Here is a 16,404-nt window from a genome sequence, read left to right on the forward strand (position 1 = left end):
GTAATCCTTTACCTCAAGGAGTTTACAGCTTGTTAGAGGAAGAATTATTAAGTGGCACTAGTAAGTTACAGATAAAATGCTCTGAGAGCAGTTCATTTTAGCTGAGGAAAATTCTTCCCCAAAAGTATTTTGAGCTAGGCATTGAAAAACAGTGGAGACAGGGTGGGGCATATATTTAGGAATAGTTAGTATCTTGTGTGACTGAAACTTGATAAGCACAAAAGTATCATATTCTGAGACAGAACTCTATATAACTTGATCAAAGCCTTGAGTTTGAATCTCCCACTCTGTATGTTCAGGTTCGAATCATCTATTTCCATAGATTTGTAGTAACCTCCCATCCTCTGACAGTTCCCCAGTTACATCCATTTACACAACCTGGCCAGATGCATCACCTGAAAATGGAATGTAAATCCTCTCCTGCTCAAAAACTTCTTGCTTGGAGTTTCCTAAATATACAGATTTAAGTTGATATAACTGAGTCTATAATTGAAGGTCTACATTCTGATTTCAGTCATCCATTCAAATATTATTTTCTACTACTGCCTTTTATTTACCTTGGTTAGTCACTATTTACAACAAAAATATGTGCTATAATAGAGGTATGAACAAAGATGCATGTCTTACTGGCTGTTCTAGACTATGAGATTCTTTTGTGTAGGAACCAAGCTTAGCACCATGACTTATTTTATTTATTTATTTATTTTTGCTTTTTAGGGCCACACCCATGGCATATGGAGGTTCCCAGGCTAGGGATACAGTTGGAGCTACAGCTGCCAGCTTAGGCCACAGCCACAGCAATGCAGGATCCAAGCCAAGTCTGCAACCTACACCACAGCTCACGGCAATGCCAGATCCTTAACCCGTTGAGTGAGACCAGGGATTGAACCCACAACCTCATGGTTCCTAGTCGGATTCAGTTCTGCTGCACCATGATGGGAACTCCATGACCTAGATATAAACCATGACTAATAAATTTTGTTGTGTTAGCATATTAATTCATATGTTAATGGATGTGATCAGAGAGGAGCAAGTTTATGTGGTAAGATAAGTTTTTTTTATTTTAGACATGTTAAAGTATTAGTGGGATACCAAGTGAAGTTGTCTGGTAGACGGTTAGAAATATGGGCTTCAAAGTTAGGAGAGAGCCATAAATTTGGAAATCACCCATCACCCAGAGATAATGGGCAAACTGAAAGAGTGATTTTTTTTTTCACCCAGTGAACATGTAGAAGAAAGGCACTTGGAAAAAGAAAAAACAAAGAATATATAAGGGTTGAATGAGGAAGAAGAGCCTGAAATGGAAATATAGAAGTTCCCTGGTGGCCTAGTGGTTAAAGGATCTGGTGTTGTCACTGCTGTGGTGCAGGTTCAATTACTGGCCCAGGAACTTCCACACACCATGGGCACTGTGAAAAATTCTCTTAAAAAAGATGTAAAAGTATAACAATGAGAGTTAAGTGTCACTGAAGCCAAGGGACAAATACTTGAAGAATGTGTTCAACTGTGGGAGACAGGAGATGAAACTTATCTTGAAGCTGATTTTAAAGGCGTAATATAAAGGGAACTGTAGCCTACCATGGAATTCAAGACAAGGTATAAAAAAAATATTTGTGGGTTGATGATGAGTTAATTCCTATTCTGTCCATAGGACATACAAATTTGCCACAGTGCTACTGTAATTTAAAATCGGGTGACAAGTATTGGCTTGTTTTTTATATATTCAGAAACTTAATACAGAATGAAAAGAAAGATGAAAATGCATTTTCTTGTAAAATTGCTTCAGTATGGAGTTCCTGTTGTGGCACAGTAGGTTAAGAATCTGACTGCAGTGGCTTAGGTCACTGTGGAGGCAAGTGTTCCATCCCCATCCTGGGAACTTCCATATGCCGCCATTAAAAAAAAAATTTGCTTCAATAAAATTGTTGTAGATACATATCTTCTAATCTAGTCATAAGATCTCTATACATAAAGCAAAAAATTCCAATAGTTATTGTCAATGAGAGCTTATGAGTTTAAATCAATAGGTGATAGGTGATATCTTTCTTTTTTTGGGGGGGGGAAGTGAATGAGAACATTCTAGTGTTTTTTTTTTCCAAAATCACTTTGCTGTTCTTAGCAATTATAAAAGTAGTATGTCAATATGAGGCTAAATTATGGTAATCCATACAGTGTGGCCAACCATACACCATGTAGCCATTAAAAAGAAAGAGGAAGCTCTGCAAGTACTGATATGGGACAATCTTTAAATATATTGTTGAATAAAAAAAAGCAAAGTAGGAGTTCCCATTGTAGCTCAGCAGTAACGAACCCGACTAGTACCAATGAGGACTCAGGTTTGATCCCTGACCCCGCTCAGTGGGTTAAGGATCTGGCATTGCTGTGAGCTGAGGTATAGACCGACAACTGTAGCTCAGATTTGACTTCTAGTCTGGGAACTTCCATATGCTGCGGGTATGGCCCTAAAAAAAAAAAAAAGCAAAGTGGAGAAGAGTGTATATATTACACTATATTTTTATTAAAAATATTAAAAAGAATTAATATATGCATCAAATATTTCCACAAAGATACTTAAGAAATAACATAATGTTTGTAGACTCCACGCTTACGGTGATGGCTGGGGGCTGAGGTGCCCTGATAGCAGGGAGACTTTCCACCATACTTTTTATCTTATATTAAAAATTAACCATAAACTAATACGTAAGTAAATAAAATTGGATTTTAAAAAACAATCACAAAGGTAAGCAAACTTAACACCAAGGTAAAACAACCCTTTGCAGAAAATGTGGAAAGTAAAGAGGGAATAAAAATCACCCTCTCTCAGTGCCATAGTTGTGAGGTAGCTAGTTAACATCTAAATGTAATCCCTTCTCGTTTGTTTTTTCTTAGGGGATATACATTTTGTTTTCGGTATTATTAAAGGTTATATTTTAATTTTTTCTCTAATCAAGATTAAAACTGTGTATTAGTATCTCCTGACTTTCCTGTCAGATGTGGAAAGAATTTAATACCTTTCCTTTTGCCCTATTCTTCCTTCCTTCCCTCCCTTCCAGATAATATAATTTAGGATTTAGGTACAGATTTTTGTAATTGCATCAATTTTTGTATTACAAATATTTTCCATCAATAATATTTTGGCATATGCCTTTAGGCTTCTTTGTTTTTTTTGTTTGTTTGTTTGTTTGTCTTTTTGCCATTTTTTGGGCTGCTCTCGCGGCATATGGAGGTTCCCAGGCTAGGGGTTGAATCGGAGCCATAGCCGCCAGCCTTCGCCAGAGCCACAGCAACTCGGGATCCGAGCTACATCTTCAACCCACACCACAGCTCACAGCAACGCCAGATCTCTAACCCACTGAGCAAGGCCAGGAATCAAACCCAGGACCTCATGGTTCCTAGTCGGATTCGTTAACCACTGAGCCACGACGGGAACTCCAGCCTTTAGGCTTTTTAAATAATAGATTTATTGAGATATAGTACACATACCTCATAATTCACCTATTTAAAGTACACAATTAAAATTTTTAAATATAGTCACAGAGTTGTGCAGTTATCACCACAATCAATTTTATCATCCTCAAAAGAAGCCCTATATCTATCAGCAGTCTCTCTGTTTTCTTTCCACTTCCCCCGGCCATAGGCAACCACTAACCTATTGATTTGCCTGTTCTAGCCATTTCATATAAATGGAATCATACAATATGTGTTCTCTTGGGATTGGTTTAATTTAGCATAATGTTTTCAAGGCTTATCCATATTGTGGCATGTATCAGTACTTTATTCCTTTTTATAGCTGAGTAAAATGCCATCATGTGGATATACCACATTTTGTTTATTCATTCATCACTTCATGTGCATTTGGGTTGTTTCCACTGTTTGACTATTATGAATAATGCTGTTATGAACATTTATGTACAAGTTTTTGTGTGAACAAGTTTTTAGTTCTGTTGGGTTTATGTCTGGGAGTAGAATTGCTGGGACGTGAGATTACTCAGTGGTTATCTTTTGGAGAAACTGTCAGACTGTTTTCCAGGGTGACTCCATCATTCTACATTCTCACCAGCAATGTATTAAGGGTCCAAGTTCTCCATATCCTGGCCAATACTTGTTATTATCTGTCTTTTTGATTATAACTATCCTAATGGATGTGAAGTTACCTTCAGTTTTGAAACCAAATCTTTGAGTTGTTTTGTGATAAAAGATGAAATGTGCAGGGAGTTCCTGTTGTGGCTCAGCGGGTTAAGAACCCAATATAGTGTCTGTGAGGATGTGGGTTTGACCCCTGGCCTTTCTCAGTGGGTTAAGGGTCTGGTGTTCCTGCAAACTGCTGCGTAGGTCGCAGATGCAGCTCAGATCCAGCATGGCTGTGGCTATGCTGTAGGCCAGCAACTACAGCTCCAATTCAGCCCTTAGCTTGGGAGCTTCCATATGCCGCAGGTGGGGCCTTAAAACACCAAGTATATCAATGGCTATGAATACTAATTTAATGTCTTTATATTAAAGTCTTGAGAGAGATAAAAATTTGTACCAATGGCTCTCAATCTTTAGTGTACATTAGAATCACCTGGAAGATTTTTTTGTGAAAACTTTTATTGTTAGGCCCTACCCAAGTTTCTGAATCTTGGGTAGGGCCCTTGGTGGGACCAGGACATATCAGAAGATTCTGTAGCAAGTTTCTGGATGCTGCTGCTAGTCTGAGGACCACATTTTTAGAGCCAGTGATTTGACAAACATGTTGATAATGCTTCCTCTGTGCCCAGTTTCTTCATTAAGTGTTTTATATGTTAATTTATATTATCTTATTTTACAGGTGAGGAAATTGAGGCATGTAAAGGTTAATAACATGTTCAAGATCACATATCTAAAAATAGTAGAGCTAATGGCTTGCTCTGGCTCTAATGATTATGTTCTTAATCAGTATGTTATGCTGCTACCTGTAGCGTTAATTCACACATGGTATACATGATGTTTATTGAGTGAAAACTTGCAAATAATATCCTACAGATTTGGGCTTCTTAGTTCTAAGAAGTAATTGTTCTCTTTCAAGACAATAGTCTAAAGGAGTTCCCGTTGTGGCGCAGTGGTTAACGAATCCGACTAGGAACCATGAGGTTGCGGGTTCGATCCCTGGCCTTGCTCAGTGGGTTAACGATCCGGCGTTGCTGTGAGCTGTGATGTAGGTTGCAGACGCAGCTCGGATCCTGCATTGCTGTGCCTCTGGCATAGGCTGGTGGCTACAGCTCCGACTCAACCCCTAGCCTGGGAACCTCCATATGCCACGGGAGCGGCCCAAGAAATGCCAAAAAAAAAAAAAAAAAAGACAATAGTCTAAAAAATCAAGGATTCCCTCACTGTGCTTGTGTCTAGTAGTTAATCAATTCATTCATTACTGTGTCCAGTAATTATTAAAATATGTTTATATTTTTATGTTTATGCTCTATTTTCTATTTTTTTTTTTTAAGGCCCTCACCCTCAGCATATGGAAGTTCCCAGGCTAGGGGTCCAATTGGACCTGTAGCTGATGGCCTACACCACAGCCACAGCTACAGCCACAGCCACGCAGGATCCGAGCCATGTCTGCAACCTACACCACAGCTCACAGCAATGCCAGATATGAAACCTGCATGCTCATGGATGCTGGTCAAATTTGTTTCTGCTGAGCCATAACAGGAGCTCCTATACCTTATGTTTTATATAATGTAGGACTACTGCGAATTATAATTTTTATAATAGGAAGTATTATTGACTATCTAAGTAGTGGTATGACTGTAGAGTGTCACTGAAATTCTTTGGGCTTCAGTTTCTTCATCAAACTATGCCTCTATGATTTGGTTATAGTCACTCCATTGTCATATTCAGAATGATGACAATTGTTTTTCAGCTAAGGAGGGGAATTTAGTTCAGTAAATGGAGTTTTCTTAGTTTTAAGATTTTTCTCAGTTTTCTCATCTTTAGAAAGTTACTGATAGGAAAACAGAGTTGGTCATGCTTTGTTTGACAACTTGTTTCTTTACGGATATTTGTTATCGTGATTGTGATTTTATGTTAAATTACTCAATTTCTTTATACAGTTTTTCCTATTTTGCATATCAGTATTTCATGATGTTTTATAATATATTATTGTTTCATTATTTAAACTAGTCTGAAGTTTCTAAAGTTTGTACTACCTCAAATATTTTGTGATATACCTTAATTATATATACATTAAGTTCACAACACTTTGCCTAACATTTCTAGGGGATGCGTCAGAAAAAGACCCTATGTTTTCTGCCTTCAAGACATTTAAATTGTAATTGTAATAGTTTTAGTTAGTTTACTAATTAGTAAAATATATCGGGAAAATTTGTCAAAGACTTGGAAATAGACAAAAAAAAAAAAGACACTGGTTTCTTTTCAAGGGAATTTTTGAATTTCTAGGGACCCTAAAGATTTATCTGACTTCAAATGAGTGTGTGCTTTTGATCATCTTTGATTGACTAGGCTATTTTACAACTCTATAAGGATACAAGTTGAAATTGTAGAAAACTGAAAACAATGCAGATGATTCCTATTCTTGACAATGCAAAAGGATTTTTTTTCCCCCAGTAGAGAATATAAATCTCTGTAAGTCAAGTTCTATTGGTTTTCTTGCTGATTTTCTTGTTAATTAATAAGTTAAATAAAATCCCTGGCACTTAACATTTTGACTTAATGGTTGCTGTTTTGTTTTGTTTTGTATGAGAGTCATGATTTCCATTTTGCAAGTTAATACTTTAGAATAATTCTAAAGTGCACATATAGTTAAATATAAGCACATACGTGTGTGTGTATATATATATATATATATATATATATATATATACACCTGAATTTTAAGTGCTTATATGTTGTGCTAAAAAGTAATAAATAGCACTTTTTAATTGAGTAACTTTTTCCCTTATTACAAACAATCCATGTACACATAATATATTCATAAGCAAGAAGAAAATTTGAAAAAAAATTTATGATCTCACCACCCAGAAATAATAAGCACTGTTATGATCTTGGAATATGGTGTTTCAGACTTATATTTTGTGTTTATTTAATTTTTTTCTAAAATAGAATAGCACTGTATACCATATTGATTTAAATGATTTAAGCCTTTTTTTTTAAAACTTAAGAGTACATAAATGAGCACCTCTTTGACATTTAGTTTTGAAGATTGTATTTTAGCATTTCTAAGGTGGGGAGCTAACAAAGCTTCTTGTTAGCTATTTTAGTTCTAATACCTTTGTAGGTGACATGTCATTATTTTTAAAATGAAAGGATGTTATTAAATAGGCGTATGAAATTACCAATTACAGAAGAAATGAAAGCATTAAAGTTTTAATACTTTAAATTATAAGAAGTGGTCGTTCTGTATGGGATCTTAAAAGTCTATACATATTGCCGTGATGAACAAAATCTTTTTTTTTTAATTTGTTTTTGTTCACTTTGTTTTAAAAAAGAAGATGGGATGGAGGTTATAGGGAGGCTAAGGGTGGGGGAGAGTCCAAGACTACAAAGACAACGAAGCCTGGAAAATCAGTACAGCAACCAGTCTTATCCCAGCTGTTAACATTTAAAAAGCCCTTTCAAGGACTAAAGAAATAAAGGCTACAAATGTCTGTAGCTGGAAATGGCTTTTATACTTTTGAACCTGTTATGAAAGCTTTTCTTAGAACTGTCTTTCCTCCTCCTCCTCCAAAACAAAATAGTTAAAAAAAAAAAGAGAAAGATTAAACAGGAAAGGACCAGACATAAAGGATGTCACCACAGCTTATTTTAAATTTCTGAGCAAGAAGAACAGCTTTTCTTAAACAAACAAACAAACAAACAAACAAAAACCCAAAGAGGAAGAATTGCCATATTTCAAAGTCTGAAGGAAAGAAAAAGAAAAATGGTTGTATCCTTGAATATTGTGAACTGCTGGTAGCTCAAATGTAGGTCATTTCTAACAGGAATCAACACTTTAAAAAACGTTTTTGTTATGGTTAATTTAGGAATCAACACTTTTTTATTTTGTTGCTACTAAACTAGTTTATGAACAATTTACAAAAAGAGAAGAGAAGCAATGTGTATTGAGACTATTTTTTAAAAATACAATATCTGGTTGAACACAAATGTATGTTTTCATAAAGAGTAAGTTTTAAAAAATGTTCAGAGGACGTGGATTGCTAATTCTTATAAAGTTCCTCACCAGTAGGCCAAGTATGACTTTCCTTCTTTGTTTTGTCAGTTATTCGTTATTTCAAGTGAAACGAAAGAATGAATGAATGGCTAACATTCAGTGACTTGCAATTTTTTTTTTTTTTGTCTTTTAAGCATTATAAACCATCAAGACTGTAGAGGGACTCCAAGTCTCTCTAATGGAGTTTACTTAATAAAAAGTCCTTCAATGTAATATGGAGTTCTGGATTTTAGTCCCATCACTGCTATTAATTTAAACACAGCTATGTCACCTAACCTGTCTTAGAGCCAAACTTGTTGATTGTTTATTCCATCTCCAAAGCTCTGTAATTCTGTGAATTTAAAAAACGTGAGTGTTAAGGATAAAATCCTCTTTAAAAAGCAAATCTCAAGTTAAAAAGATTCCTAAGTTATAAATGGTATCTTAATTTAACTTGTAACATAAAACAAAATTTTAGTGTACCACAGAATTTTATTTTTTGGGTGTTTTTATTGAAATATAAAAAACATACAGAAAAGTGCACAAATTGAAAATGTGTAGTTCAGTTGTCACAAAACGAATGTATCTATGTGACCACTGCCCAGGTCAAGAAATAAATCATTATAAGTGCCCCTTATGTTTTTTCCTTCCCTCCCAATTATTACTTTCTCTCCCTTCCTAGGTAGCTATAAGAACATAAATTAATTTCCCTTTTTTTGAATTTTATTTAAATAGAACATACAGTATATATTATTTTATATCTAGCTTCTTTTATATAATATTTTATTTGTGAGAATCACTACTATCATTATGTAGCATTATTTCTATATGGTGCTATGTGGTTCTATATGGTATGTTTTCATATAAATCCATTATATGAATTTACCTGTTAATGGGTATATGGGTCATTTCTAGTTTTGGGCTGTTGTAAATAATGCTGCTATAACATTTGTATATGTTGTCTGATATAATTGTGCATGCATTACTGTTATGTATATGCTTAGGAATAGAAACTAATGTCAAAAAATTTTACAAAGTACATGTGCCAATTTATACTCCCACTTGCTCAAACCATAACATTTTAAGTTCCTTTATAATTATTGGAATGAAATGATAACTATTATGAAGTATTTGAGCTTTTACAGGAGAAAAATGATATATGGATATGGTGTAAGCTTACTAATGCCTATTTTTGAAAATGTCATAACACTACTCTTTGGCAATCAGGACTCTGGAATTTCTCAGTGCTTATCACTTGATAAAAAGCAATGGATTTTTTTTTTTTTTGCCAATTTTTATTTGCTCAGAGAACTCAGAGTAGTTGGAGAAAAGTAAAACTTCAAAATAATTGAACCACTGTTTTCATTTTCGTTTTTACTCCCTTGGCTAAACAATTAATTTATAATAATAAATTCCTTTAGCTGTTCTTGGATATATAGTACTTTCTGCTTTGAGCAGAGATAATTAGCATTTATTATCTATTCCTATGGTGATATTTCTGTCCTTCCTCCTTTTTTTTCTAATCTTATTGAAAGTACGCATTTTTAGGTATTGCTTCTATAGGCTATCCACCACAACGCATTAATCAAAAGATATATCTTTGGTGGAAAACAAACATGACAACTAAATTAGAGAAATCTGTAATTAGGGCTAAAGGGTTTAGATACTAGTGTTCTGATTTTTTTGTTCTGTTTTTAATTCAATTCTGTAAAATAGATTTTCCTCAATCAAAGCATTAAAAAAATCCAGGGATCCTAGATGATGATGGTTTGAATTGATGTAGAAAGTACTAAATAAAAGTAGAAGATCAAGAGAATGCAATGAAATCAAATATTTGAAAGTATGCAGTAAAATTTAAGGTGTTACCATGATCATGAACATTATCACCATAAGGAGAATTTGGTTTTTTGTAAAGAGAGGAGGAATGAACAGTTTACATACGGTGAACTCTATTAAAGTGGGCCCAGTGCTGTACTATAGAAATATAAAGTGAATTACAAATGTGTTATGTATGCAGTTTTAAAAATGTTAGTCACACTAGAAAAAGTAAAAAAAAAAAGGTGAAATTAATATTAATAGTATGTTTTATGAAAACCGATATATCCAAAGTGATACCATTTTGACATATAATCAATATAAAAAATTGAGAAATTTAACATTATTTATTTATACTGAGTTTTCAAAGATCCAGTGTGTACTTTACACTACAACACATTTCAGTAGGGGCTAGTCACATTTCCAGTAGCCCAATAATCCACAGGTTGCTCTTGGCTACCGTATTGGACAACACAGGTTTGGGGTTTTCCATGATAGAATGGAGAGTGTTCCATGCTGTGCATACTGGACATAATTTGCTCATGCTTTTAGCAATATTCTGCTGTAATGTATACTAATAGTGGGTTTTTTGTACATGTTTGAGATATAGGACTTTGAGTTTCTGAAATAAATAAGAACTCGGAACTCTACTATTGAAATTCATTTTTAAAAAACCTTTTCAACAGGAATATTTTGCCAGAGTTTAAATGACAATTTTTAAATCAGAACCTTGAAACCTCTAGGAGTCTGGTATATTCTGAAGTAATTTTCATACTAATGAGCAGCAGCAAGAGACTCATTTGGCAGAATGAAAAGACCCATGGAAATTAAGAGACACAACATTCAGAACAATTGATAGGTAAATATAAAATATATGATATATATAATGTATATATAATAATTGCGAGATTTTTATAAGGGAAGAACAATGAACTTGACTGATTATATGAAAATAATTTCGCTATAAATTGAATGTTTATGTCCTCCCCGGTTCATATGCTGAAAGCTAATCCCTGATGTGATGTTATTTGGAACTAGACTCTTTGGGAGATGATTAGGTCTTGAGGGCAGAGTCCTCATGGATGATATTAGTGTTCTTTTGAAAGAGATCACAAGAGCTCCCTTGACTCTTCCACCATGTGAGGACACAGCAAAAAGATAGCCATCTGTGAACTAGGAAGTGGGTTCTCACCAGACACCAATCTGGTAGGGCCATGATCTTGGATTTCCCAGCCTCTAGAACTGGGAGAAATACATGTTTGTTGTTTAAGCCAACTAGTCTATGGTATTTTTTTATAGCAGTCCAAATGGACTAAGACAAACTTTGAAAGTTTAGTATAGTAACTTCAGGGAAGGTGGAAATCAAACAAAATTCAGCGGAAGCTTTTTTTTTTTTTGTCTTTTCTAGGGCTGTACCCACAGCATATGGAGGTTCTCAGAATAGGGGTCTAATCGGAAATGTAGCCTCAGCCTACACCGGAGCTACAGTAATGCGGGATCCCAGCTGCCTCTGCGACCTACACCACAGCTCAAGGCAACGCTGGATCCTTAACCCATTGAGCAAGGCCAGGGATCAAACCCTCATGGTTCCCGGTCAGATTCGTTAACCACTGAGCCGTGACAGGAACTCTGAAACAGATTTTTTTTTTTTTTTTCTGAAACCATGCTATAAATGAGGTCTTGTTAACTAGGATCTATTTGAACTATAACTAAAATATTTGTCATTTGAGGTAATAAATACTATTGTAATGCTAAAAGTTAAAAAAAAATTATATTTTTTTAGTTTTTAGTATTTTTGAAAATTTGGTAGCATTCTTTTTTCTAAAGAAGGAGATATAGAGGAAGGAGATATATGATGACATAGTTAAGGACTAAATGGTTAATGATAGAGGTTAATTTTTTGTCATTGAAATTTAAATATATATTCACAAGTAGATGGAATAGTGAGTATTGATACTTTGTGTTTAATAGGGAAGTAAAAGTTGTTGGCAAAGAAAAGTTGGATCAAAATTTCCTTCACCAGTTATCAGGTGAGTAAGATGGTTTGAGTAGCTTCGATTTCAGTTCTGGAGAGTGGAAGGAGATGGAGGTAGTATGTAGTTGTGACAGTGTGGACTGCATTGATTCATGAACTGAGTAAATTGACACATGGCTAAATGCTTTATAGGCAAGAAATTAAGTTCTAGAAGTAGACAGTATAGGATTCCTGGGTTTGATTATTTTATCTTTTATCTGTGGTTATTATTAACTGTAGATATTTTGCTTGTTTCTTCAAAATTATATGAATTTTTATTTTGCATGAATTTTAGAGAGTTATTGGCTGTTGCAAAAACTTATAATAAATTTTTAAGGACAAAGTATGATTCCCTAAGAAAGTTTATTTTAAATGTATTATACATATGAAATAAAGCTTTTTATGTTGTGAAGTAAATTTTTAATGTAATGTATAATAGAGGACCATTTGTCTATGTTTTCCAATTTTTCTTTAAAAACAGCGAGTTCCCATTGTGGCTCAGTAGGTTAAGAACCTGACCAGTATCCATGAGGATGCGGTTCAATCCCTGGCTCTGCTCAATGGGTTAAAGATCTGGCTTTGCCACAAGCTGTGGCGTATGTCGCAGATGCAGCTTGGATCCTGTTTTGCTGTGGCTGTGGTGGAGGCTGGCAGTGCAGCGCCAATTCAGCCCCTGGCCTGGGAACTTCCACATACCACAGGTGTTGCCTTAAAAAAAGAAAAAAATTTTTTCTTTAAAAACTAAAACAATTACATAAAAGACTTTGACATATGCTTTGTGTCCCACTGTTTTGTGTATATTCCTTTCTTATATAAGGTTGTAAGTGGTTGCAAAAGTTTTTAATGGTATTTTTGGCCAGTTGGCGGAAAATTTCTTAGGTATATTTTTAGGTGGGGTTATCAGCATAAAGTAATGTGGTCTAGCATAAAAGCCTGAATCAGAAATCAGATAGCCTGGGTCATTGTGGTCCTGTCATTTATTATGATGGGTCCTTGGGTAAATCATTTGTCTTTTTATCTCAGTTTTTACATGGGTAAAATGAGAGGTCTAGACTAGATAATTTCCAAGATCTTTTAAGGTAGGGACATGATATAGTGGAAAGAATATTGGTTTAGAATCAGACACATCTGTTTTCATTTATTCAGCAAATATTTATTGAGAGCTGTATTGTGCAAGGCACTAAGAAATATTAATTGACAATGTAAATAAATTAACTAGTTGGTTTCTACCTTTATGGAGCTTTTTATTTTTATTTTTTTTTGTCTTTTTGCCATTTCTTGGGCCACTCCCTTGGCATATGGAGGTTCCCAGGCAAGGGGTCCATTCAGAGCTGTAGCCACCAGCCTACACCAGAGCCACAGCAATGCGGGATCCGAGCAGTGTTTGCAACCTACACCACAGCTCACGGCAATGCCAGATCCTCAACCCACTGAGCAAGGTCAGGGATCAAACCTGAAACCTCATGGTTCCTAGTCGGACTCGTTAACCACTGAGCCACCACGGGAACTCCTTTATGGAGCTTTTGATAGACAACAAAAAGACAAATTCATAAAACAATTACAAAATATAATAAGGGCTATAAGGAAACAAAGGATTCTTAACAGTGTGGCTTGGGACTGTTTCTTTGAGGTAGTGACTCAGGATGAGAAGGAGCTAGTTAGATAATAATAGGGAAGTGTTTTAGGTAGAGGGAACGGTATCTGGAAAGGCCTTAAAACCAGAAGGAACTGGAGTTCCTGTTGTGGCTCAGTGGATTAAAAATTTAATGTAGTCTCTGTGAGGATGCGCATTCGATCCCTGGCCTCACTCAGTGGATTAAAGATCCTGCGTTGCTGTGGTGTAGGTCGCAGATGAGGCTCTGGATCCTGCATTGCCATGGTTGTGGTTTAGGCCAGCAGCTGCAGCTCTGATTCAAACCTATCCCTAGTCTAGTAACTTCAATATGCCCTGGAGGGTTGGGGGGGACCTAAAGAGAAAAAGAAAGAAACTAGAAAGAACTTAGTGTGTTCTGGGAGCTGAAAGAAGAGCATTGTGAGTTAAAGTGTAGTGAAAAGGTGGGAAAGTGGCATAAAATGAGGTTGGAAAGATAGGCAAGGTTTTATAGATCGTGATATAGAGTTTGGATTTTATCCTAAGCGCAGTGGTAAGCCATTGTAGGGTTTTTAGCAGAAGAGTGATTGACTTGATGTTTTAAGAAACTCATTCTTATTGCAGTATGAAGGGTGGATTAAAGTAGGTTTAGGAGTAGAAGTGAAGCTTTTTCAGAGTCTAAGTGAGAAATAATGAGGACTTGAATTAAAGTGATATGGTGGAGGTGGAGAAATGTGGAAAAATTTAGGATATATTTTGGAATTAGAAACAGCAGAATTTGCTGATGGATTGCATATTGGGGATGATGGAAAGGAAGGAATAAAAGATGATTCTTAGATTTCTGACTTGAACAACCTGTAGAATTTCTCTTTACTCAGGGGAAGATGAACAGATGGGTGAGTAGGTATCTTGATTTCTTTTTTGGTTTCACCTAGATGTTTTTTAGATCACCTAGATGTTTAGGTGATGATGTCAAGAAAGAGTAGGTGATTAAATATTCAAACGTGAAATTCATATAAGTTAGGGCTAGAGATAAATATCTGGACATCATCAGCATAAGAATAGTATTTAAATCCATGGAAATGGATGGAATATTCCAGAAAAAGAAACAAGTTTCAGGGTACTCTGGCTTGAGAATGAGAAACTCCAGAACTTTCAAGTCAGGTAGAAGAGGTAGATTCAGCAGTAGAGGCTAAGAGATAGTGGCTAGTGAGGATCAAACAAGAGAGAATGGCATTTGTAGGTAAAGAGGTCAGTGTTTCAAGGAGGGATGTGTTGATTGTATTGAATGCTGATAAGAAATGCAATTAAGATGAGCCCAGAGAAATGACCTTTGGATTTGGCCACATTTTTTTTTGTTGTTGTTGGTTTAAAAAATTTTTTTTTTCTTTCTAGGGCCACACCTGCGGCTTCCAGGCTAGTGGTCAAATTGGAGCTGTAGCTGCTGGCCTACACCATGGCCAGAGCAATGCCAGATCCTAGCTGCCTCTGCACCACAGCTCGCAGCAATGCTGGATCCTTAACCCACTGAGAGGCCAGGGATTGAACCCAAGTCCTCATGGGTACTAGTCAGATTTGTTACCACTGAGCCACAATGGGAACTCCTGGATTTGGCCACATTTGATTTGAATTCTGGCTCTACTGTTTTCTATCTGTGTGACCTTCAACACTTGATTTCATTGTTGAGTCTTAATTTTCTCATTTTCAGAAAAGAGAACAATATTCTCACATGGTTATTGTAAAGTAGGTGATGAACTAACATGTGTTTACCTGGACCAGTGCCTGGCAAATTTGGAATGCTCAGTTGGTATTAATTTCTCTCTTCTCTGGGTATATGATGTCTTTTGAAATTTTAAATAAAGTACACCTGTCCCTTGATTAAAGATGTTAATTTGTTTCTGAAAATTCTGTTTAGTGAAAAGCCATAAAATAAAAATATTTGCATTAATTTTGAATATGACAAATATCATTCCAGTCTAAGCTAGCCAAACTCTTTTCAGATGAAGTATATCCTTTGAGGAACAAATGAAAACAAGTTTATATAAATAATAATAAATAACATTTGAAAGCAAATAAGTGTAATTATACATAAATTGTAAAATAATAAAGTCTTATTTTATTGAAGGAGGTAAAAGAGAATGGATTATAAAAGGTGGCTGGTAGAAGAGGAGCGTTAAGAAAAAAAAAAGAAGAGGAGCGTGAGGTATTCATTCTTTGGAAGGTATATTTTTTCTGTACCATTTCCCCATCAGTTTTTTAGCAGTTTAGGGGCTCATGATTATCTTGCTTTCACATGAATTTAATATGAAGTTATGGCACACTTTTAGAGTTGTACATGATACTACCTCTTCATCATTTATTGGTAAGGCAGGACGTTTTGAGTCATGATACACAATGCAAAATTTTCCAGATGATGTTCTCTGACTAGAAATTAGAGAGTATTTTTGCCTGAAAATGTAATATCAAAATATCACATCTTATGGTATATTTATGTAATATGTTTTGGAGTGAAAAAGCTATCACGGAAAAAAGATGTCATCTGAAAAATGAGTTTTTCAAGCTGTTTTAAACTAATAAGTTGCTATCTGGTTTAAGTCCTTATTTCCTGATAGTCTACCCCATGTGTTAGGCTCTGTGAGGATAACTAAAAAGTTGATAATTTGGGAGTTCCTGTCGTGGCGCAGTGGTTAACGAATCCGACTAGGAACCATGAGGTTGCGGGTTCGATCCCTGCCCTTGCTCAGTGGGTTAACGATCTGGCAGTGCCGTGAGCTGTGGTGTAGGTTGCAGACACGGCTCAGATCCTGAATTGCTGTGGCT

This window comes from Phacochoerus africanus, chromosome 4, assembly GCF_016906955.1.
Source record: "Phacochoerus africanus isolate WHEZ1 chromosome 4, ROS_Pafr_v1, whole genome shotgun sequence".
NCBI classification, from domain to species: Eukaryota; Metazoa; Chordata; class Mammalia; order Artiodactyla; family Suidae; genus Phacochoerus; species Phacochoerus africanus.